This window comes from Thamnophis sirtalis, unplaced genomic scaffold, assembly GCF_051295495.1.
Source record: "Thamnophis sirtalis isolate CommonGarterSnake01/CBP01778 unplaced genomic scaffold, rThaSir2_p1.2 scaffold_12, whole genome shotgun sequence".
NCBI classification, from domain to species: Eukaryota; Metazoa; Chordata; class Lepidosauria; order Squamata; family Natricidae; genus Thamnophis; species Thamnophis sirtalis.
This window is the reverse complement of record NW_028261392.1, coordinates 36,963,651-36,989,965: the sequence shown is the minus strand read 5'-3', so window position 1 is coordinate 36,989,965 and position 26,315 is coordinate 36,963,651. Positions and strand designations below refer to the sequence as shown.

The 26,315-nt window shown below is 36.9% G+C and overlaps 1 protein-coding gene across 1 annotated transcript in view; it reads right to left on the bottom strand.

Moving 5' to 3' along the window:
• Positions 1–26,315, bottom strand: part of GABRG3 (gamma-aminobutyric acid type A receptor subunit gamma3) — a 451,797-nt gene that overhangs the window by 277,157 nt on the left and 148,325 nt on the right. The window lies entirely within an intron of this gene.

Sequence of the window (26,315 nt, the reverse complement as noted above, 5' to 3'; positions counted from 1 at the left end):
TATACGAAGAAGAAGGAGATTTATTCTTATAACTTACCCAGAGTCACTGAGAGTGAGTTGGGCAGCGTTATAAAATTTCATAAACTAAATAAATAAACAAATGCATATAGCGCAATCAGACTTGTAAAATTCTGATATTGAGCCAAACACAATTAAAGCAGTTTTACCTTTCCTACGGAATTAATTTCCAGGTCTGGTCAATCTAGTGAAGTGAACAATCATGGTTCCTGCCCAATGGTGCACAGTTTTCCAGAAATTTGTATCCTGGCCATGGTTAAATGAGAACTTAAAAGTTGGTTCTGTCTTCAGACCTTGCAACAGTGAGTTGTTGAGTTATTGTGTAATATTTTAATTTTTTCAAATATAGGCATTTCCCACAGTTTTTTAAAAAAATAATATAATTATATGTTTTTACTTATTTTTACTGATTTTATTTTGTAACTAGCTCAGAGCAATAAAAGATTTGGGTGGCCTATAAATCTCATAAATAAATAAGCTGCTGCAACATGAGTAAAATTTACCACACTTTCTGTGGTTGTAGTTCTTCCAATGCAAATAGCTATTTATACTCAAGATATGTTCAGACGTTGTCAGTACTAGACTATCTCTTTGCTGTAGTCACATGGTGAGAAGTCAGAATACTCTTATTAAATCTTAGTCACTAAGCAAGATTAACAAGGCAACGGGAGGGGGGAAGGATAGCTGTGAAAAAGTCTCTCCAATGATGGCCCAGGAAGTACTAACTACTCAAAATGGAAATTATTTATAGGTAAAAAAGCAAGGGCACAGAAAAAAATGTCTGTAAACAATGCAAATAAAAAATTAATTGACATTAGCTATAACCTACAGACATGTGCACTTATCATACATATTATATTCTATGCTAAAAACAGCTGTTTTCAAGATTTTCTTCATCTGATCTTCTCCACATATTTTGGAATTCTTGTTTCCTAACGTACTTTGTGGGTTTTTTAAAAAAAAATATATATTTAGCATATGGGCAATTTGCTAGAGTTTTTTTGTTTTCACACATTTATTTGATCTTAGGTGGAAAATACCATGACCGCAAAACTGAAATTAAACTCAGCATATGCTTCTACATTTAAAATGGGGTGGGGGGAAGGGGGAGAGGACGACAAAACAGAATGTGTGGAATCCTTTCATTACTAATTATCAGGATCCTACAGAGCTTTCAACAATATATTTGAAACAATCATACTGAACAAAACTTTAAAAGTTTTGAATCTGTCAGCTGCACAACTATTATTTGCTGCTCTTCTTTCCACTGGGAAACTTTTAAGTGACAACATATTTATCCCCCCCCCCCCAGCAAATAAAACTCGGGAGAACAACAGGATATGATAAACAGCACAGAAGAATACTTTCCAATTTTTTTATGCTTATAAAAATGCCCATCCTTAGATAGACAGTGTGAGATAATCAGCGAATAATATTCAGACTTGATTTTTGTCTTTAGCTCTTTTATTTTAACCCCAAACCAATGCCTTCTTTCCTTACATTGATAAAGCTTATCCTGACTGGATAATCTCAGAAAACATTTTTTTTTAAAAAATGTAATAAAACTACTTCAACTTTTGCTCCTTAGCTTTTTTCCTACTGTGTAGTTGTTCATTTTTAAGAAAGCAGATTCTTATACATTATATGTATGCCCTGTGTTTGTAGTAATAGTTATATCTTCATTTTTCATCTTGTAAGAACAGAGGAATTGGAACCAAAAACAAATCAATGCGCGGAGTCAGATTCATTGAGCCAAGCAGCAGAAAGAGTGAAGCAGAAAAGCAGTAACAACATGGCTCAGAAAGAATTAAGATTTGACTTGAGCATCTACATGCAAACATAAGTCCCACAGTTAGGCAAAATAGTGTTTTAGAGTCTGAAATTCTTGCAATGTTTTTTCTTGATTGATCACCAGTGTTACTTTTCTCTGCTTTTCCAAAATTCGATCTGAAGTGTGAATTGTTTTCAGTCAGCAATGTCTGTATGTTATGAATAGGTGGAACATGGAATAAGCATAGCAACCTTTTGACTCTTACAAAAGTCCCTATATCAAGAAAAGGTAACGCTGCTAAGAAGTAGACCACAGGGGTGTCAAACTGGCGGCCCGCGGGCCAGATGCATCATGTGCAGGCCTTGCCTACCCAGGCTCTGTGAAGTGAAAAAATATTCACAAAACGTCACCTGACAGCAACGTGATGCAGTAAGTTTAACATCCGTGAAATAGGCATAAGAAGAAATACATTCTTATCTTCTGTTAATCTTGGTCCAAGCAGTCATACCTATTTTATTTTTATCTGGCAGAGTATAAAAATCCTTTTTTACCTTCTCATAAAACATGTGCCTAGTCAGAATCTTGTATTTTTCCCTGTTTTGGGCCTGGGGTGGGTGGGTTGCCGTCAAATACATCTCTTCCTGAGCTATTTTTCTAAGCCTGGAGCTGCTGTTGAGTTCTGTCTAGTACTTTGCATATAATGTACTCCCCAAAAGCCTATACTGGGGAATAAAACTGATAATAAAACCTCCTCTTCTTTTCCAGAATGAAAAGAGGAAAAATGCAGAGTAGTTGCTGAGCAAACACTCCCTCTACAGGCCTATTCTGAGAGCCCTTTTAGACAGATTTCAACAGTACAAAACAGCAGTAGAAATGAGAAATGTTATTGTTTTGAGAATTTTATTGTAATCAGAGACAGGAGAAAAATTGCCTGCTTTAGTCAATATCATGAAAATCTATATTTCTCTATTCATACTAAAACATCTTTAAAAAGTATACATGAAACACAACAAATGCTACAATTATTAAAATATAATATAATTAAAACATATTAACATATATAATACACATAAACACATGCACACAGAGAAAAGTTAGTCATATAGAATATTAAAATCCAGAAATGCTGGGAAACATGAATTTTCAACAAGTGCTTGATTCTGACTAAAATAAATGTTAACAGTACCATCACACAATTCGTAATTTACCATTACAGTATAGAATCTACCTCATATTTTAAAACCACCCACTTCCAAAACATTGTGTGGCTCAGATATTCAAGAGCTGAAAAGGAAACACTGAATTCTATTTTTCACAATATTAGCATAAAGAAAATTTAATTTCAGTCGGTAAATGAAGAAAAATATATTCACAGGCGTGGGAATACGCCAAGCTCTAGGGCACTTTAAAAATCATGAAATGTTTGTGACAAATAATTACTGCTATTAACCTAGCTAACTCCAACATACATAATTATGTGTTGTAACGCAACACAGTTGGTCTTAAACTAAGTTTATTTCTTGATGCTACGAAAAAACAATAGTTTCTCTGTTGCTAAGTGCACAGCAGAAACATTGTGCAGCTTTTATGTTAACCTTCTACAAATGCACAGACACCAAAAGCCAGGAAAACAATTAGAAAAATTTAAAATCTACAAAAGAAAATAATTAAACACAGGAAAGAATAAACTGTGTATAGTAAGACTCCTTGTCTATCTCGTTAAGAATTTAAAGAATCTTTTGACAACTTTAAGACTCCTTATACTGTAAGCTTTTATTTTTTAGAACTTACATCAAATGCAGCTATTAAGTGGACTTCAGTGCCTATATGTTAACTCTACAGTAAAACAATTCAATTAGGCTTTAAAGCTACAGGACTCTTTATACATTAGCCATAATTAGTGCTACCATAATTAGGTAGCAAAAATCCAGCTATCCACTAGCTGGAAACATATAATTAAAGTTTACCAGAGTTTACTGAAATATTAATTTCAAATATTAATTTCAAAAGGCATTATTTGGGTTGCTGGCCGAGGTGGCACAGAGGTTAGGGTGCAGTACTGCAGGCCACTTCAGCTGACAGTTATCTGCAGTTCAGCAGTTCAAATCTCACCGGCTCAAGGTTGACTCAGCCTTCCATCCTTCCGAGGTGGGTGAAATGAGGACCCAGACTGTGGGGGCGATATGCTGACTCTGTAAACCGCTTAGAGAGGGCTGAAAGCCCTATGAAGTGGTATATAAGTCTAACTGCTATTGCTATTGCTATAATCATCAATTTAATTTAGCCATTGTAAACAGGCATGTAGAAAGAGATTACAAAGGAGAATGCCATATAGTATTGTGGCAGACTGTTACTCGAGTACCTTCTTCAAAACTTGTTACCCAACCCAACAGAGATAACTTCTCTTGCAAGAATAGAATACCCAGGAAATTGGAGAGGACAACTTTTATAGTATTTTTACCTTATACATAGTTTGTCAATTATGTCAATTATCTCATGAGTGTGGGGACACTGCATTGGTTTAGGTGCAAGAAAGTTACATTTTCAGCACCACTTTGAACTGTTGATAAATAGGGCAGCTGTTAAGTGATGACTGCCTCTCTTGGCATCTTTATTTACTCATACGGATCACTTCCTACAGATCTCCAGAAAAAATGAAATCATTTAATTACAATGCTAATTTCCAAGAAAGTAGACATGACTAATTTTGTCTATTCATCACTTAAATATAATTGATCAATTACAGTACAGAGCAGGAATTTTACCTGTTAATCAACTGGCTACTTCAGAACAATCTAATGGATACTGAACAAGCCAGGTGCAAAGCAGTACTCTGATTCTGACAGATTTTTATTCTGTTTTTATTCATTGAAAGGTGGCATTTGACTCAATTCTAGAAAAAGCCTCTGAATGAAACTGGCCTTCTATTCTACAATATTGAGATTAATAAACATGTTCAATGAAGATTAGATACTTATTCTAAACAAAAAGGGATGAAGCAAGGATGTGGTGCGAGATTGTGAGGATGTTGAAAATATAATGGGAGGAGTGTTAGATTTTAGCAACCAATTATTGGCAAAAGAATTATTTTAGTGTCTGATCTCAAAAATGAGATCAATCCAAGATGCAAAACACATTCAAAAACATTGAAAGTAACTCTGCCTTAATGCATTAATAAAAGGTGGATGGAGATTCCTATTGCAGTTTTCATGATTCTATTCTTTACCTCTCATTCTTTCATGAAAACTTTCTATGAGATTTTTGCTTCTTTGAATATGTACAGGGCTGGATAGCTTAGCCTGCTTTCTTTTCAACATTTAAATCAACCCTATAACAAAAATCAGGTTCCACTTACCAAACATTGCAAATAAATCTGGATCAGTCCTTCTCAATACTATTGATTAAACGATCTTATATAACACACGAGACTTCAAGCCATGGTCTCACATTGTAGAAAGGAAAGGAAAGACTCATTACCACTTATGGCAAAACAAAAGTAATGGCCTTGACTAAGTGGCTTGCAAGCCATAGACATTGCTGTAAGAGTAATCGTATCTGCCTAGAGTAAAACAAAGTCTTTAAACAATTGGCAGCTTCTTTTCAATCTTCTGCTGTTAAGGAGAACAAATAAAGGATTTATTAATTGGGACCTCAAGAGCAGTGATGCTTTCTGCATTTTGCCCACAGTGAAAATGATAATTATGTTCTTGCTACTTATAAATATTTTTAAGATGATCAGCTGTCTTTTATGTGGCTCATAGATTGGCAAATATAAACATCCAAGGCCTCTTGAAGCAATATGGTCTCAATTCCTAATAATCATGCTCAAGGTTTTTCTAAGTGACTCTAGTTCTATATTGTTTCTAAAATTTGGACTAGTTTATCCATTTGGCTAGATTGTTTAACATTATAGTTAAATTTAATTTTGATTGAGGACTCTCTTGTTTACTTAATCCTTTGGGGTAGCTTCTGTCATCCTAGAAGTAAAACATTAACTAGATCTAAAATATTTTGGATTCTCAATCCAATATTTGATCTGACATAATTTTGAGACAGTGAAAAGAGAATCAAAGAAATACAGTATTCCATACTAAGCACCAGAAGGAATTGAATAGAAACTTTCTTATCTTCTTTTCTTCAGAGCCCTTTTCTGTGGCCAGATGTAAATTATTTGCCATTTGTGTTAATTGAAAGGAGATAAAAATCATTTGCAGTATAAGAATGTTTATCTTCAGGCTTGATGGGAGCAATTAATACAGTTATATGTGTATTAATGTATTTCCTGCTTGATATGACCCAGAATATAAATTTAATAATGTCTTTTTATCCAATTTCCTCAGCAAACAAGATGAAATTTACAGTTTTCTCTTTACAAAGTGATTTGTCTCCAGAAATCTGTAGAAAGGGGTACTAAGATTTATTAAATAGCTGATGTTGGTCTCGGATATTGTTACAGAATTTTCAATCCTTTCTTTCTCTCTGACTTTCATTCACATACTTTTAAGCTGTATTAAAAGGTAATTTAATTTAGTTTAATTTTTTGAGAATTTTGTTTTTCTCTTATTTCCTCTTAATTTTCTTTTTTGATTATGTCTGATCAGAGGCGGGTTTCCGCCAGTTCGGCCCGCGTTGGGAGAACCAGGAGTGGTGGTGGCGGGTGGTTCCACCCCTCCCCCTGGACATTTCTGTGCATGCACAGAAGTGTTGCATGTGCACACAAGTGCACATGTGTGCACGAGCGAACCAGTATTTAAAAAAATTGGAAACCCACCACTGTGTCTAATGTGTAATAGACAGAATCAAGCGCAAAGCCAAGAATGACATGTGGCAATTCTTCCAAGTTGAATTCTTTATTGTTTCATGCCTATATTGCCAGACTGAAAGTTCTACTATCTGCATCTACAATATGCTCTGTAAACTATTAGGTAGGAACTGTCTTCATCCTCTTTCTCTCACAGATAATATCTTGGCTAAATTGCCTCTCACTCTTCTGGAATGCATCACTGGGGATCCATATCCTCATAGAGAGCAAACTTTGATTCTACATATAATTTATATTTAGAAGTAATTGCTTAAACTAAAAACTGAAAACTTTTTATTCCAGTGCATTGAGAAGAAACTTCTAGTAAAATGCAGACCACACATTTCTGTTATAAATATTTTTTTATATCAGTTAAGCAGAACTTAATCATAAACTAATCAAATGTCCTTTAATGACCCTGTTCACTATATTTTTTTTAGTTCTCAAACAGGTTCAATTTAGTAATATTTTATACTTTCTTGCTTTCAAGTTATATTTCCTAGGATGTCTCCAAGATGAACTAAAAAAATGAAGTCACAGAATGTTAAATAGCAGTGATGCCTTAATATATCACTCTGATAGTCCTTTATAACATTGGCATTTGGTTGTAACTTATCCAAAACATTCATATTAAAGGTTATGCTATGTTTATTCTTAGGCTACGTTTTATACTTTATATTTAATTCTGTAGTTCCCTATTGCAATATGAAAAAAAAGATTGGGAATTCAATAATCTCCTTATTTACAATAAGCCATTAAAGAATGTTTTAGATCTCCATGTGATCAAAATTCCAGGACTGTAAAGTCAACTTCAAATTCTCTCATTCCCTAGTTGTGAATATTGAGATGAATGAAAGTAAACTATGAAGTAAAAAGTTCTGGAATTTTTGTAAGCTAGTGTTAGAAGGAAAACTGAAAAACTAAAATTTGAATTCACATCTACATAAAGTCCAAAAGCATGGGGTATACAGCTATGAATTTCATTAATAAAAAATGGATGGTTTCTATTATAATCTCCCTTCAAGCTAAGAAAGTTACTTTCAATTACATCATTCATTAAAATTATGACCTTGAACTGAAAATTACTTCAGTAAAAGTAGAGAAGATCCTTCTAGATTTGAATTCCAATTAAATGGTATAGTAACCAGTGAGTCTGATCTAATCACTAAAAAAGGTCAGATCCAACTCAAATTCCTGTTGTGGGGCATTAAATAAACAATTGTGTCTTTCTGTGTGTGTGTATGTGTGTGTGTTTGTGTGTATACTTGTATTTCTGATAGTAATGCACTAATCAAATGGTTAATATGAAAGTAGTATTAATACTGATATCAATTCAGCTACTTTAAGTGGCTTTATAGTTCTTGATGGGAATGTGAGTTTTATATTCTACAGTTCTAGGAAATATTAACATTTAATATGATAATGTGGAAAATGTTTAAAAATATACATACAGCTAATCCTCAACTTATAACAGTTTGTTTAGTAACTGTTCCAAGTTACAACACCACTGAAAAAAGTGATTTATGGACATTTTTCCCAATTATAACCATCGCAGGATCCCCATGGTCAAGGGATCAGAATTCAGATGCTTGGCAACTGGTTCATATTTATGATGGTTGCAATATCCCAGGATCATGTGATCAATTTTTGCAATTTTCTGAAAAACAAAGTCAATATGGAAGCCAGATTCATTTAACAACCCGGTGATTAACTAAACAACTGTAATGATGCACTAAACTGTGGAAAGAAATGTCATAAAATGAGGCAAAACTCACTTAACAAATGGCCCATTTAGCAACATAAATTTTGGTTTCAATTGTGGTTGTAAGTTGAGACTACCTGTTCAATAAAATTTAGCTTGTCTATTAGTTGATTATGATTATTTATTTCTAAAACTTTCATGCCACCCATCTCCCCAAAGAAACTCTGGGAAGTTCTTGGTACTCTCTGAGCTTGGTTGTTTGCTTGCAGATGTTTTATTATCCACTAGGTAACATCATCAGTCCTAATGAGGGTGGGATTTTCTCCCTGTTTATATACAATAGAATTCCATGCCAGTATTGGTGTGTGTGTGTGTGTGTGTGTGTGTGTGTGTGTGTATTTGTTTCTGCTTGCTAATTACTTATTGTTTTCTGTTGAATTGTTTGTCTGCTGTTAATTCCTGTTTATTTAGGTGTAGCTTGATGGATAGAATATTTTCTGGTCTTTTTGGCTTTCTCCTTGGCTTTTTGTTGTCTCTTTTGAACGGTGGTTTATATGATGGCAATTTACATGGCTTATTTCTATGTGTATATTGATGGTTAAATGAAGACTATCTCTAACAGATGCAGTAACAGTGACTTTAAAGGTGGGTACTTCTTTTTACACCCTGTGTCTTATATTGTGTTCCCATTTTCTGTTGGCTTTCTGGCTCCAAGTTTCGATGCATTACAACCAAACATTGACCATCTAGCTTTGTCATCAGCATTCAGCCTGAATAGGAAGAATGGCATACAAAAAAAATAGACTACATATGCAGAAGAGGTACTTGAGAAAAAGAAGGCTCAACATGAATTTTAAAATATTTTTTCAATAGTCTGGATATTATTAAAACGAATTAATATTTCACAAGAAGATCAAGTCTCCATATCTGATATTTTGATCAGGTGGAATACTCTTTGCCACTTTCACTTTTGATTTGAAATAAACAAGAGCCTGCTTGGTGGCTTATAATAGGCTTAAGCTATGTAAGAAGCTGCTTATTAGAATTAAAAGTTTGATTTAATATTGACATCAGCTTAAGTATCCCCATACCTTCAGAAAAAGCACAGTGGAAGTATCAAAAAAAATTTTCATACATGAAAGCTGACTTGTAATAAGCAAGCATTATTATGTGAGTTAACATTTACTACCGCCTCCTTAACTCATAATTCCTACATTTGTATGAATTAATGTATAAATAATTCTTTTAAAATGAATGTGCCCTACTTTAAATTATCTGTTTGTACAAGGGACTAGGGAAGACATGATAGCAGTGTTCCAATATCTACGGGTTGCCAGAAAGAAGAGGTAGTCAAACTATTTTCCAAAGCACCTGAGGGTAGAACAAGAAGCAATGGGTGGAAAGTAATCAAGGAGAGAAACAAGTTAGAGACATTTCTTGACAGTTAGAACAATTAATCAGTGGAACAACTTGCCTCCAGAAGTTGTGAATGCTCCAACACTCACTGGAAGATTTTAAGAAGATGTTGGATAACCATTTGTCTAAAATGTCTGAAGTGGTGTAGCATTGGACTAGAAGACCTCCAAGGTCCCTTCCAACTCTGTTATTCTATTCTAATAAATCAGGAAGTATAAAAATCCTAAATGATTTAACACATGTTTAAATGATTTATCATCTTGTAATAACCCCCTTCTGGAATTCCCCCTTCTGGAATTCCCCCTTCTGGAATTCCCCCTTCTGGAATTCACAAACTTTTCAACACATACATTTTCTGTAATCACAGTCCATCATTCTTGCAATTCTTCCTATAAAGGTAGTCCCCTACTTATGACCACAAGTGAGTCCAACATTTCTATTCTTAGCAAGACAGTTGTTAAGTGAGTTTTTCCCCTGTTGTCACAGTTGTTAAGTGAATTGCTGCTGTTGTTAAGATAGTAACACGGTTGTTAAATGGCTTCCCTACTGACTTTGCTTATCAGAAGGTCACAAAAGGTGATCGCATGACACCCCAGGACCAGGGGTGCAATTCAGCAGGTTCTGGAGAACCGTTAGCGGAAATGTTGACTAGTTTGGAAAACTGGCAAATGCCACCTCTGGCTGGCTCCAGAGTGGGATGGGAATGGAGATATCATTCCCCTGCCACGCCCACCAAGCCACACCACAGAACCGGTAGTAAAAAAAAATGAATTTCCTCACTGCCCAGGATGCTGCAACCATGATAAACACATGCCAGTTGCCAAGCATCTGAATTCTGATCACATGACCAAGGGAGTGCTGTAATGGTTGTAAGTATGAAAAACGGTCATAAGTCACTTTTTCAGTGCCATTGTCACTTTGAACCATCACTAAATGAATGGTTGTAGGTCAAGGACAGCCTGTACAAAAGACAGAAAATCACATGGAGGGATCACATGGAGACACGAGGCTGTCTTCTCTGCTTTTTAGAAATATCATCAGGAATGTGGTAATTGTATGGCTCACATGCAGTCCTGGAGCTCATTTCTGTGGGGCTGAACATCAATCAGTCATGGTTGCAGTGGTGCATTTATTCATGTGCCAAACTTAGATCAAGGTTCCCCTCTTTCAGATGTCATGTATATGTTTGACCTTTAAACCAAGGCAACCTTCCTCCAAAACAAAATTATTAACTTTGAAAAACCACACTTATATAATGAGTTATTCTTTAATGTTCTGGATATTAAATTTTTCACATACATATTTGGATTTTTTTTCTTTCTCTTCAGTAGCCACAGAAGAACTGAATTGATGAAGTATTCCCTGCCATTATTTTCTGCATTATATTGATTTTTTGTATATATAATATAGGAATTGTAAAATATTATTTGGCGATAACTGGTGTAGTTTCTTCTCTATTCTGGGACTAATTTAATATCTTCAATATAGATCAAAGGGTAGGTCATATATGTGGACTTCAGCATTGCTTCTGATTAAACTTAGTTCCACCATAAGATCATTATATAGACATTTTCCCTTTAGTGCTGATTTACCACCAGCATATTAGGTACTTAGGAGTTGACCACAGTGTCACAAGGAAACAACAAATGTCTTAATAGCCAGCCATCAACATCCTAATTAACAACTGACATAGCTTACATAGGTTAGGTTAGGTTAGGTTTATTAAACTTGTGCCCTATTCCCAAAGGGACTCAGGGCGGCTAACAAACCAAGGGGAAGGGAACAATACAAGAACAAACAAGACGAGAAACAAATTACAAAGAACAGTTTAAAAAACTCACAACAGTCACAACAATTTGAGTGGGGCTGGGAACTCATCAGCCCCAGGCCTGCCAGAACAGCCAGGTCTTGATGGCTTTGCGGAAAGCCTGAAAGGTGGTGAGGGTCCGAATCTCCACAGGGAGGTCATTCCAGAGGGTCGGAGCAGCCACAGAGAAGGCTCTCCTACATACCATATTACAAACCAGGCACCATATAAAATACAATGCGTACAACAGTGCACATATTTTCTGATGATGGGGTCCAGCATGAATCCAAAAGCTTGAAAGAATAAACCTTTGGTTCCGGTGAGCAACTCAGACTGCAACATCATTCTGGGACACATATACTTTTCTTTATTCACAATTTCCCTTTTGTTATCACTTATTCATAGCATCTAAATGTGATACGTAGAACTAAGGTTATTTCATTTTGTATTGAATTCTTTGGTCCAGAAGGCCATTCATAAGAACCTCATCTACTTTTCATAAAATCCCATTCAGTTATGTAACACAATGGTTAAAGACATGTAATAAAACCGTTCTATTGATTTTTGCTGGCTTTGTGACCTATCCAAAAGAGGGAGAATGTGATTTTGAATACACTTGCAAATGATGGACCGTAACACTGCAGGAAAGAAAGACCTATAATTTGTGGCATTTATTTTTAGGGTTGTATTTTGGAGAATGATATGGGTTGATAGCTATGAGAATGGAAACAGAGCAAAGTAAAAAGAAAAAGAAAATGAAAAGCTTTCCAGGTTTTTTGACAGGTTTTTTTTACAAATAGTTTGAAGTCTTTTTTTTCCTTTCCTTTTAAAGGACAATGGCTCAAGAAACTGGGAAACAGCCAAAGCATATATGGAAAATGCTGTTGCATTGATTATATAATTTTGTTAATGAATTACTTTTTTATTATTTTGAAGCGCAGTTAGTTTGTGAAAATAAATGGATGTAGAAAGTGTTCTCTACCAAAGTGTTCTCTCTACATTTCGGTTCCTATTTTAAACTTGATAAATTCAGACAGCATGTACAATTCTCACTGGGAACTAAATCCCAGATGTTTTACTTCAAGAGAGAAATCTTGTCAATTCTCATTAGTTACCAAGACACTAGCACTAACACTCCTTTGTAAATCAAGCTGACCTTGAATTTAAGATTTCTTGCAAACCAATTTCCAGGGAGAAATTAATATAATAATAAAATAACAAACTTGACCCCACCCCAAATTCACAAAAATAAAACTAAATGCATAAAAGAGAGGTTAGAATTTGAATAGGCCCTATTTTACTGTTTTTCCTTTGAATAGTTTGTTTTATGCTTCATCACATGCCATCGCATATGTTTTCAAAGTTCCAATCCATGACCAAAATGAATTGCAAAGATGCTCATATCAAAAGGCCCCATAAAATCATTCAACTGGTTCTTTGGGTTTTGGAAACCTGGATTATGTGAAGACTGTACGGCACTGCCCACCCCATTTTAGGTTCCCTTGATGGACAGACAATATAGAGATCTCTATGAATCATGACTTTTGAAAATAAATTATCCAATAATCATTCTGCATTTGCTAATTAGTACAGGTCTTTTGCTACAATAGGAGGGGAGGGAGGGAGGATAAATGATGCCAATAGTAGTTTAGAGTAGAGTTCTAAAGGCTAGGGATAGTGCATAGAAGAAGCCTGGTAAGGTGGAGATATGCTTCAGAATATTCATCGCAAAACTGAGAAAAGATTAGCATCCTTCTAGCAAATCTGAGAAATGGACCGCAGAATTTTTAGTTGTTGATCAGCCAATGAATCTGGGAGGATAATGTTTGAGTTGGAATCCAATACATATTTTGCAGAGTCAAACGTGATAGCTTATCATTAGCAATGGGAAGAATATGTGGTAGAAAGATCAATCAATATTTCAGATGCAGAAGGTTGTCTCAGTAAGTAGCAATCGTAGCTTACCTTGAAGTTCCAGCACATTAAGCAGGTTAGTATTTGGATGGAGAAACATTAGAGAATTCCACAGCTTCTGAATAGACTGTGAGCTAAAAAAATATCCTCCCAGAAGAAGGCAATGACTACTCTCATCCTTAAAGCTGCCAACAAAATTGCATGAATGCCATTTGAGGAATGAAGCCTGATTCAGGCTGTTGTTATCTTTTAAAGTGGTGTTCTAGTGTGAATCAGAAAGTCCCATCTTTATTTCTAGCAATAAGCAGTATTTTATTATTTAATTTATATGCTACCCATCCTGCTGAGCACCAAGGGTTATACCAGAAGAGTTCAAAGGTCACACATGTAAACATGCACAAACACCTGCATCAGGGACATGCAGTCACTAGAGGCAGGGGAGGCGGGGCCTCACCAGTCTCCTGAGGAAAAGAAAGAATTTTAAATAATTTTTTTAAAATAATTAAAGCCAGGGTAGTTGCTACCAGATTCAAAGTCACAGTGGCTTGGTGTCTGCTCTCAGTGTTAACTATGGGAGGAGGCGAGAGAACTCGGAGCCTCTTTTGCCTAAGGAATTGTTCGCCTTTTAAAAGTTAAGGCGGAGTTAGCAAGCGAACACTTTCATATGCAAAAGAGGCACTGATTCTCCTGCCTCCTGATCGGGGAGCAGTGAATCATGCCTTAAGAGCTTACGTTGAGCACGCTTACGTTGGCCGGACAAGAGGAGAGTTGAGAGAGTTTCCACAGCTGGAAAAGGTGGATCAGACGGAGGGAGGGGGGGTTCAAATTTATTGTAATTTAATTTGTAATTTGTAATTTAATAAAAAAATTAATTTTTTATTGTGAGGTTTGTGTGTGTGTTTTTTTTTCTTTCTTCACAGCGGTGGGGTCGGAGGAGGCAGGGGGGGCGAGGCAGCGGAGCACGGAAGCGGCAGGGACGTTCTCGCCGCTGTGTTTCAACAGGCCAGGCGTCTCGCATTTATGTCCGCCATAAACGCGAGACACCTGGCCTGTTGGACACAGTGGTGGTGGTGGGAGGAATTGGCTGGGTGGGCTGGCTGGCTGGCTGGGGAGGGGAGACCCCTTTAAAGCCCAGCACCGAGCGGGGAGGAGGAGGAGGAGGAGAGCGGTGAGTCCAGGCAGGGAGCAGGTCGGGCGGGGGTGGATGGGCTGGCTGCAGGCTGGGGCAGCAGGATTGTTCATATGAGGAGGCGGGGGGGCAAGGTGGTGGAACGCGACGGCAGCGAGAAGCATCTCAGATGGAGCCAGGACACCCAGAAGGCAAGCCGGCGCTTAAAGGCATGCCGAAGTTCTGGCTTGCCTTCCAGGTGTCCCGGCTCCATCTGAAATGCTTCTCGACGCCGTCGCACTCCACCGCCTTGCCCCCCCTGCCTTCTCATACATACAGTCCTGATGCCCCAGCCTGCAGCCAGCCCAGCACCGAGCAGGGAAGAGGAGGAGGAGGAGGAGAAGACCGGTGAGTCCAGGCAGGGAGCAGGTCGGGCGAGGGGTGGGTGGGCTGGCTGCAGGATTGTTCATCGGAGGAGGCGGGGGGCAAGGCAGTGGAGCGCGACGGTGGCGAGAAGCAACACCCCCACCACTGTGTCTGACAGGCGTCTCGTGTTTATGTCCGCCATAAATGCGAGACGCCTGTTGGACACAGTGCCGGGGACGTTGCTTCTCGCCGCTGCTGCAGTCTTGCCTCACCAACGGTAACCGTCACCGCACGTCACTGACCTGCATACACATAGAGCATAGAATATCAGAGTTGGAAGAGGCCTTGGAAGTCTTCTAGTCCAACTCCCTGCTCAAGCAGGAGATCCTATACTATTTCAGACTACTGTCTGTCCAGTCTCTTAAAAGCCTTCAATGATAGAGCCCCCACAATTTCTGAAGGCAAGCTGTTCCACTGGTCAATTGTTTATATGGTCAGGAAATTTCTCCTTAGTTCTAGTTTAGCTCTTTCTTTGATTAGCTTTCATCCATTGTTTCTTGTCTTGCCTTCAGGAGCTTTGGAAAATAGGTTGACATCCTTAAAAACATACCACTGCAGTAAAAGGGAAGTTCATTTTTCCCATTGGCAGTAAATTGAATATGTTTTCCCCTCTCTTTATGGCAAAGCTACCATAAATTCAATAGCACCCTGGCCAGATACTAGGGATATAAAAACATAAAGCCTACAATCTACAATTCAGATGATTTGCTTACTTTGTTTCTATTTTGATTAACTTTCTGATTTTGTTGGGGGGGGTGTTTCTAAATCTTAGTTATTTGGTATAATTTTGTGAAAATCCCATCTACTCTGTGGACAAAATATGACAGTGATAGTGACAGACAATGGCAACCATGGATTAATAAATTCTTAGTTTTTACTGCAGTTCTGAAATTACAAAAAATATACAAAAATATTAATGCCATATGGCTGTAGTCTAGGTTACATCTAGTGAGCAACTTATCCCAATTCTCATTCCATACAAAATAGTCTTCCACATAAAATAATTTCCTGAAGTTTTTGTGAGTAGGATGTATATGTGCTAGGTATGAATGAATGCATATTGGTTAAGGAAGACAATTAGTGATACAGGTAATAAAACAAGTGTGCAATACTTTCAAACTTGATGCTCTGAAGGGCAAATCATATTGGTGTGTATCAGATATTAGTATTTTTATCACCCTATCCTGTTATATTTTCTCCTCTCTTTGATCTATTTATAAAGGCCCTTAAGTGAATGGGCTGCTTGTCAACTGATTAATATTTTATTCCAGTGCAGTGCAATTTTAAAGATAAGCATTTTTCTTGCTTCTTCAAACCTTAATTGTTTTCTGACTCAATGTGAAACAATAGTAATGGGCTTCTGTGATTTTTGCATTATATAACTTTTATTTCTGTTGTCTGCTTATTATGTCACAAATATAATACAAGAGTATTGGGCTTCTGCTATTAGATGGAATAAAATGTTATTAAATTGAGAAAACATCTTTCAATTATAGATATGTCATTAATTTCAGGTAGCATTAATTTATAAATTACTAGTCATTCATTTTTTTCTTTGTTATTGTTGTTGGAAAGTCTATATCAAGCTAAAGAACCATGGTAAATATAAGCAAATACAAATAGTTCCTAATATTTAAAAAGAATTCAGAATTCCATACCTTCATTTCTATTGTATGGTAACATTTATCATATTAGTTTAGAAAAACTTCTCTCTGTCCTTTACTGGGGGGAAAAAACCTTGAGAAATAAGCATAAAGTTTACTGGTGTACTTGACTATCTGAAATAAAGGATGGCATTTAACATGGAGCACAGTGATTGTTTTCCCATTTATCTCTTGTTCACTTGGATCTTTTTCAGTAAAATCTTAGTCATCTCAGATACAATTACTTAGAGTATTGCCTTAGAGATATTTTCAGATGCAATAATAACCTTGAGATACAGATTGATTGGTACGCATATAGCCTTGCATTTATTTCACACTGAAAAATAACTTCTCTTTTATTAGCATTGCCTAAGTCAGAGTTTTTTAGACTCTGCACTGCTTTGATACCCTAAAATAATAGATTAATTTTGGATAAGCACACATGTACACAAATACACACACACACACACACACACACACACACACACACACACACACACACAAAGGGTGAATAAAAACTAATGAGTTTGGTCCAAGCTTTCCTTTCTGCTTTGCTTGGACAAGCCAACAGCTGGCATAATCATACAGAGCAAGAGAAAATTCTGACAATGATCCATCTTTCAATGTATAAGCCATCTGGGCTAGTTCCTTGCTCAAAATATCTTCTCATACATTCAGTGGAGAACTAGAAGTATTTTGCAAAAGATCTGAAAGTACCATTTGGATGTGGATTACAACTGATGGATTTCCCTAAACCAAGATAGCTATGATTGCTTTTTGAAGTCTTTGAACTTGTAATCATTTGAAAAGTGCTTTCAATTATTTGTACTGAAATTAATATTGAGAGATTAGATTTTTGCTCTAATTCATATAGCCAAAAATATGAATGTACAAATATGAGACTATGACTAAAGAAAAGTCTTACATAGAGTGTGGCTGATAGTGGTAGTCTATTAACATACACTATATTGCCAAAAGTATTCGCTCAACCAACCAAATAATCAGAATCAGGTGTTCCAATCACTTCCATGGCCACAGGTGTATAAAATCAAGTACCTAGGCATGCAGACTGTTTTTATACATATTTGTGAAAGAATGGGTCACTCTCAGGAGCTCAGTGAATTCCAGTGTGGAACTGTGACAGGATGCCACCTGTGCAACAAATCCAATCGTGAAATTTCCTCACTCCTAAATATTCCACAGTCAACTGTCAGCTATATTATAAGAACGTGTTTGGGAATGACATCAACTCAGCCACGAAGTGGTAGGCCACGTAAACTCATCCAACATCAGTGTGTGACCTCACAAATGCGCTTCTGGAAGAATGGTCAAAAATTCCCATAAACACACTCCTGAACCTTGTGGACAACCTTCCCAGAAGAGTTGAAGTTGTTATATCTGCAAAGTGTGGACTGATGTCATATTGAACCCTATGGATTAGGAATGGGATGTTACTTACAGTAAGTTCATTTGCGAGTAAAGGCAGGTGAGCAAATACTTTTGGCAATATAGTGTAGCTTCTGAAGTTATTTTTTTCTTGTAGAAGTCCTTGATGCTAGAGGATCCCTGAAATCAAGAATTGCTGGTGATCTATTAGCAAATAATCACAGCCAAGTCTGTTGCATACAGGTGGTATGTTTCTGAAGAAAAGAAAAAAACCACCCAAAACTATTTCTTGCTGTATGAATTTGGCCACAAAAACTTCATTCTGTGAGCTAAATTTAACCTTTCCAGATGCTGAAGCAGGAGGTACATACACTCTAAAGCTGTCCACTATCACCTTGATTGCAAATGAAGCATTTGCAATGAGTTGGCAAGCTGCTTTACCTACTTCCACTTGGTGCATATGGTCATAAGAGGTGGCATGGGGAATTGTTTCCCACTCATTTAAAATGAAGATGGTACAGTAGAAGCACTAACTACCTAGCTTTAATTAAGATGGGGAAGAAAAGTCTATGTGCATCAGTGGTGGGTTGCAGGTGGTACGCCCTGGTATGGGCATACCGGAGCCTGCCCCGAGCACCGGTACCATTCTGGTATAGTGCTCTGGAGGGCCCACCCACCTGCCCGAGCTTCTTACCTGTCCTTTAAAGCCTTCGGCACTTCTGTGCACACGCATGGCGCATACAGCGCCTGCGCGACCCTCCACTGAGCAGCTGGAGCGTCGTGGAGGCTTTGCAGAGATGTCACTGGCAGATACGACACACACACATTTTGCGTGCAACCATGTGGATGACGCAGGGCCCATTCCAATTGTACCAGTTGGAATGGGATGCGGAACCCACCACTGATGTGCATACACAATCTAAGCGGAACAGAAGGTACAAAAAGACAGCAAAAATGTAAATGAGGGAACCAAAGCCAGGCATGGCACAGCTGAATGATGAGTTGCGATCCTATTCCAGAGGTTTACAACCATTTCTCCCTTTAACCTTGTGTTTACAATTTGTAGAAGGAAATTATGCAAATGAGGCACTGGAAGCATTTCAGCTTTTGAAAATAGGATTGAGCATAGCCAGAATCCTGTCAAACCAAACTGTTACTCTGCCTGGACCAGCACTTGTCCAAACATAATAGGAACAAATAATAAAATCAAGCTTATTTGAGCAATATTTCTCCAAATTGTGACCCCTCTCGTCAAATTTGTCCCCTGGTTTAAGAACCAATGGTCTGGCTCTAAGGCTGTAAAATTAAGCAAAGATTTTTTAACCATTCTTCCTAGGAAGGTAAAACTGACCATACTATAATTCCAGGTTTTGCTACAAGATGTTACACAATAATGTATTTCCTTTACCTTATCGAAGACATTCAGTCTACAAGGCCTATTTAGAGCTGCACAAACCCTTCTTTCCTCCTGCTTTTTAAAATAATATGGCCCTTCCTTTCTGCTTTCCTAGCTTAAAATGTTTCTATCCATGCCTAGTTTCTAGGAAAGGAGCCCACGAAAATTAAACCTTGGGATAGGACCTGTCAGCTGGAAGGACTTTGGGTAAGTGGCAATCTTACTGCTGGATTGGATGCAGACCCCCTACTCACTGCAGTCTATATTTTTTCTATTTTTTTCTTAGCTGTGTTTGTGTGTGTGGAGAGAATGGAAACTGGTGCTGGACCTTGCCAAATGCGAGGCAATGCAACATGAGGCAGGGTGAGGCAAGACTGATGGAAAATCCCAGAATAATCAGCAACCTGAACACTGGTAATTAGCTGATGTAAACTGTTGCCCCCTTAGGATAGGTATGCAATCCCTGAACAGAATGCACCAGCAGTTTAGGCCATCAGGACTGCATTGGGTATTGCATTTGTAGATTTACCTGACATTCTATGCTATAAGGTAAATAAATATATTTTTCCTAAGGCCCATTGGATAATAGTTGGGGAATATGAGTTATTTCAGTAGAGACTGTATCCAGATTATGGATTATTTTGCCATCCTTTGATATCAATACAATACAATAGCAGAGTTGGAAGGGACCTTGGAGGTCTTCTAGTCCAACCCCCTGCCTAGGCAGGAAACCCTATACCATTTCAGACAAATGGCTATCCAACATCTTCTTAAAGACTTCCAGTGTTGGGGCATTCACAATTTCTGGAGGCAAGCTGCTCCACTGATTAATTGTTCTAACTGTCAGGAAATTTCTCCTCAGTTTTAAGTTGCTTCTCTCCTTGATTAGTTTCTACCCATTGCTTCTTGTTCTACCCTCAAGTGCCTTGGATAATAGTTTGACTCCCTCTTCTTTGTGGCAACCCCTGAGATATTGGAACACTGCTATCATGTCTTCCCTAGTCCTTCTTTTCATTAAACTAGACATACCCAGTTCCTGCAACTGTTCTTCATATGTTTTAGCCTCCAGTCCCCTGATCATCTTTGTTGCTCTTCTCTCACTCTTTCTAGAGTCTCCACATCTTTTCTACATTGTGGCAACCAAAACTGAATGCAGTATTCCAGATCAGATCATTTTCTATTAGTTAATAAACATATTTAGCTATATTTAAACCGCAACTATACTTGTACTTATGCCTATATCTAAGTCTGTCCCTGTGTCATGCCTCCCACTCTAACAAGTTTTTGCTTGAACTGTGTAAATAAAATAAATACTTAAACAAAAATACAGGTTAATAAGTCAGTTGTTATTATCAAATAAGATAATTGTCTCATTGAAAGCAACATCAATAATGAAAATAAATTCAAGAGTAAACAGCTAGTAGAAAAAGTTCCTTCTTTGATTAAATGATTATAAATAATATTCAAATTGTCAAATCTTTCTAACCCCCACCCCCCAACACACACACAAACCTAGCCTTGAATGGGGTGATTGAGATGGAGAAAGGAGAAAATTCCTCTGTCTGATCTGACACTTCTGGACTGTAAGATTCAGGATCATGAATTAGAATTAGAATTAGAATTGATTTTATTTGTAGGCCGCCCTTTTCCCTGAGGGGACTCAGGGCGGCTCACAGAAAACCAGGGAGGGGGGAATACAACACTAAGACGACAACACATAATAAAATAATAAGCAACATGCATACAACATTCGGGCGGGGTAATGGTCCTTATCCCCAGGTTAGAAAATTGCTCCATTGGAGGAAAAGGAGAATCATCATCAAAAACTGAAATGTTTTGTAGCTGACAAAAAACAAATCAGGTGTCACATTTTCTTATTAACAAATTGTATTAAGAGGAATTTGTGAAAGGATTTTAAGATTATTTTCAATGTAAGACTGAACAAGAGATATGAGTTTTATTTCCCTGACTAAAAAATAATTGTCTTCAGCGATCAGATAAATTAGCCAGATCTTCCACCATCACAAAATGTCATTATTTCCCTGAAAGGAGTTTAAGAGCCAAGGTGGCGCAGTGGTTAAAGAGCAGCACTGCAGGCTACTGCTAGATCAGCAGGTCAGCGGTTCAAATCTCACCGGCTCAGGGTTGACTCAGCCTTCCATCCTTCCGAGGTGGGTAAAATGAGGACCCAGATTGTTGGGGGCAATATGCTGACTCTCTGTAAACCGCTTAGAGAGGCCTGATAGGCCTATGAAGCGGTATATAAGTCTACTGCTATTGCTATTGCTATTGCTATTAAACTCATACATCTTTGGAGGCACTGTAAAATTTCTTCAGGCAATTACAACATTCAAGAGATTGACTTCACATAATAGACTGCAATCTTCTGGGTTCTTCCTTTAAAAAACCTAAATTCATTCTGTATCACATACATTATAGAAACATACAGTCTACAATTCAGTTAATTACCTTTGTTTCGTGCCACTCTAAGCCTTCCAATAGTTTCTTCCTTGTGCTCTTTATGTTGCTATTTTTTTCAATCAGTATATATAAAAAGAATTCCTTCTCATGTAGAAGTAATTATTAGCATGCTAAAAAGGGGCTCCCTGAGTGAAATGTTTATAGCATCAAGGTGGCAGTTGTAGGTGTGTTGAATTCAAAATGCCTCATCAAGGTATATAGTTATTATAGCTTGATTAAATGGATGTTTATGTTCCAGCTTGAAAGCCTTATAGGTTAACCAAGTTCAGAAATGTTCTTTGAAGTGTGGGAGATCTTTTTTTCAAGTTATCTCAGCATATTTAGGTGGAAGTCAGGTGAAAATAAAAAGATAAGAGCAAAGAGTAAGTTTTCAAAATGAAAGATGCTTTCACAAATTGATTTTAATATTCTGTCCTCCTTTTACTTCATTACACAACATATTTCTATTAATTTTAATCAGAGAAATGGAGACTTCCATCCATTTCATCATGAAAGGTGACCCACCATCAAGTATGTCTTCAACTAATGCATAGAGGAGAATTCTGTTATATTTCCATTTCAAACATCACAACAAAATCACATCCCTCTCCTAGATATAATTTATATAATTAAATAAATTAACACACATTGTTCCAATCTGGTTTATCAAAAACAGTTTTGCAGTGAAGTCTAAATACTTCTTTATCCAATGTAATCCAAAAATCTGCTGAAAAAACGATATATAAAGTCAAGATTTTATCTAAAACTGATTTTTGAAGGACAAAAGTACTTCTCTTAGTTCTCCTAAATTTACACCACACATTAGTGTGAAAATCATGCCTACCAACATAGCAGATTTGGTGTTATATTTTTCTGTTGCACTTTCTGAATAGTAGTTGTATCTGGAACAATTATCGTCCATAAAATTGTCTCACACCCAGCACTGACTATTTAGAAATACTGCAAGTTATAGAAGCCGCTATACAATAACGAGCAATCTTTAGTTACATCTTTACAAAGGATAGTAGAAAATAGAAAAAAAAACTATCATGCAATGTTTGCATTCTCTATGGGCCCTGATAACACCAGTTCCAAAGTGATATATTTAAGAAGTATCTTTTGTTCCTCCTCAAAACTTTTATTAGATTTAGAAAATACAAAATAGCAAAGAAAGAGGGAGAGGTACAGAAAAACAGAAGTTGCGGTGTGCAGACAAAAAGCTATAGAAAAATAGCTTCCTACTGTTTTCGATACAGATTAAAACCTAAAAATCAATGAGCCCTTGAACTAAAATAAACCATAACAGTTCTATCATCATAAACAAATCTAATCATCAAAACTCAAAATTAAAATTTTATTTCTTTATTTTTCAAATCAATTTCTTTATCTCTGTCAATTTTTCTAATTTCACCATTCATTCTTTCATTATGGATATATGTGAGTCAAGTGGTGAAATTCAAAAAATTTCCCTACTGGTTCTGTGGGTGTGGCTTGGTGGGCGTGGCTTGGTGGTCATGTGACTAAGTGGGTGTGGCTTGGTGGTCATGTAACTGAGTGGTGTAGCTTGGTGGTCATGTGACTGGGTGGGTGGGCATGGCCAAGTCAATGTCACAATGGAAAAGCAGCTGGACTTCACACAAAATGTCCCCTGCAACAAGCAGGAACCTCACAGACAATCAGGCACAGCTGACTGTTGCACAGCTGATGGTTGGAACTTAAAAAAAACTTTTTAAAAGCATTTTTTACGATAGGTTCAGGCGAAAAAGTAGTAAGAAAATGCTAAAAAAAGTTTTTAAAAGTTCCAATGATCGTGCGGCACAGAGAATTGTCGCACAGCTGATTGTTGAAACTTTAAAAAAAAAAATTAAAGCATTTTTTACTACCGGTTCTGGAAAATAGGGAGTAAAAAATGCTTTAAAAAGTAAAAAAAAAAAGTTCTGACGATTATCCAGCACAGCTGATTGTTGCACAACTGATAGTTGGAACTTTTTTTAAAACTTTTTAAAGCATTTTTTATTACCAGTTTGGGTAATCCAGCCCAAACTGGTAGCATTTCACCTCTGTGTGTCAGTCCTTCCATCTCTGTGCATAGCAAAGTCTTTCTGTTGTCATATATAAGAACAAAGTTCCATGCTTTTTTTCTGATCTGTTTGTCCATCAAACTTAAAAGAAAAGCCTCTGGCTTCAGTTGTACATTCAGTTTAAGAGTTGTCTGAGTTAAAATACTGTACATATTTGATTCCATTATATCTTAGCTTTTCTACATGTCCACTACAGGTTGCATAAGAAGTAGCCTACTAAAGCTGTTCAGAATATGTAACAAAGGCATGTTGTGGCACCTTTAACGGTGAAGCCATGTGTTGTAGCACACTCTTATTCCTTCCAGCCCAATGAAATGTTGGAAGGAAATCATGCAAAGGGTGCTTGGCCGTCAGCTGGATACAGTAAGATTCCAAAAATAGATCAAAACAGGACTAAATATGATGCAGTGAAGGAGAAGGCAACAGAAATAAAACTGGATTGTAGAGAACATCAAGGGGGGAGGGAATCTCCAATGCATATTTTGGGAGTAGTTGAATAGCAGTTTGGAATACTATAGTTCCTTATGAAGTTATTTACTCAAATATTTTGAGTATTTGAGCATTTTAAAGAGGTTGACCTTCAAGTGGCCACTGTATGTACATGTAAATAACATCAAATTTAACTTCCATCAGCTAAGGTATGAATCATAGCAAAATTGGCTTTGGATACAAAGAAGACAAGGAATCCTGAATTCTGCATATTTAATTAAAATATACAAAAATGGTTGACAAGACCCTTGAACATTATCTGTAGAATCCTCTTTGGTTTCTGTGTTTTTTTTTAAATGCTCCAGAAGTACCTTTATATTTTAGAGGTTTTTCATGGGTTAAGATACAGTGCTAAGGTGGTACACAAAGTTTATGAATACAATAGATCATTTTGTCTACAAAACTAGAGCAATCAGGAATGCAATGTATTATTTCTCCCTCAGGCACAATTAGGCTAGGAATCAAATTAATCTCAGCATTGAAATGTGTCTGGCAAAAACTGATTTCACTGTAAGAAAGAATAAATTGGAGATAAAAATTTTCATTAGCTCATTTTAAACTGAAATCTAAAAATGGAAGGCTGACGAATTACAAACTAATTTAACTTCTTCAGAGATCTATCTACCTGTAAGTGCCACAACTTTTCTAAAGTATTATAGGGATGCTCATTTATGAGAAATTAATTACATTTATCTTAAAATCATTTTATAATCTGCGTTTTCTTATTCCACATCTTTTAATTTGAGCAAGAAAATAAGTAACTCTATCCAGTAGAAATATATATATATATAGTTCCACTCAGCAGGAGAATGAGCATTAAGCATCATCATTACCTTATTTTAAAGTAAATTAAAGTAATACATAAATTAAAGCAATACATACCATTAGATCATTATTTCCTGTTACTACTGTTTTTACTCACTAGAACTGGGCTCCAATTTTTCCAAAAGTACCTTTTGGAGAAAGATTCTAGCATTTTTCTTTTTCTTTTTTTATCCAACAGAAGTCCTTCTTACCAAATATGATATACAGAATTTATTTCTTAACTTTCCCAGAATACCGAAAAATGTTATTTGTAAATGGCCAATTGCACCTTTTCTTCATTTTCATGGGAATGCTTCCAATGGAACAACCATGAATGTTCCATCACTTAAGGTTTTCATGCAAAAGCTAGGCAGCTATTTTCTGAGATGGAGGGGATTGTCTAGATAATCTCCAAGGTACATCCCAACCTTTTCAGTCTATAATTCCATTATTTCTTAAACATTTATGCTACTCGTCTCATCTGGAGGTGAATCCACCTCATCTGGAGGTGGCTCATAATCAAGAAACACAACAAGATGCAACATTAAAATAATAAGTATTAACACTATAATTGATTTTAAAATTAACACATTAACACATTTTAAAGTAAGGGAGCAAGATGCACATGGGGAAGAGGTGGGGGGGGGGTCTTATCTTAGTCCATTAACCACCTCCAGAATGACACACCTGCATTGGGGCCATAGGCCAACTGGAAGAGCTGGAACCCTTTAGTAAGGCAAAAGGGTAGATGCAGACCTCACCTCTGGGCCCTATGTTCCAGAAGGTGCAAGCCACACAGAAAAGCCTTTTCTCCTAGACCCTCCAGTTAGGCTTCCTTGAACAACAGGGTCTAAAGCATGCCTCTCTAACTAGTGTGGGTGATGTGAGCCAATCCCATTGGGGTAAGGTAGTTCCTCAGAATGATGCTCCACTCTACTACATTCTGGTAGCAAAAAATGCTTTAAAAAGTAAAACAAATGTTCCGATGATCAGCTGTAAGACAATGAGCTACGCCACACGATCATCGGAACATTTTTAAAGCATTTTTAATTACCTATTTGCCCGAACTGGTAGTAAAAAAATGCTGAAAAAA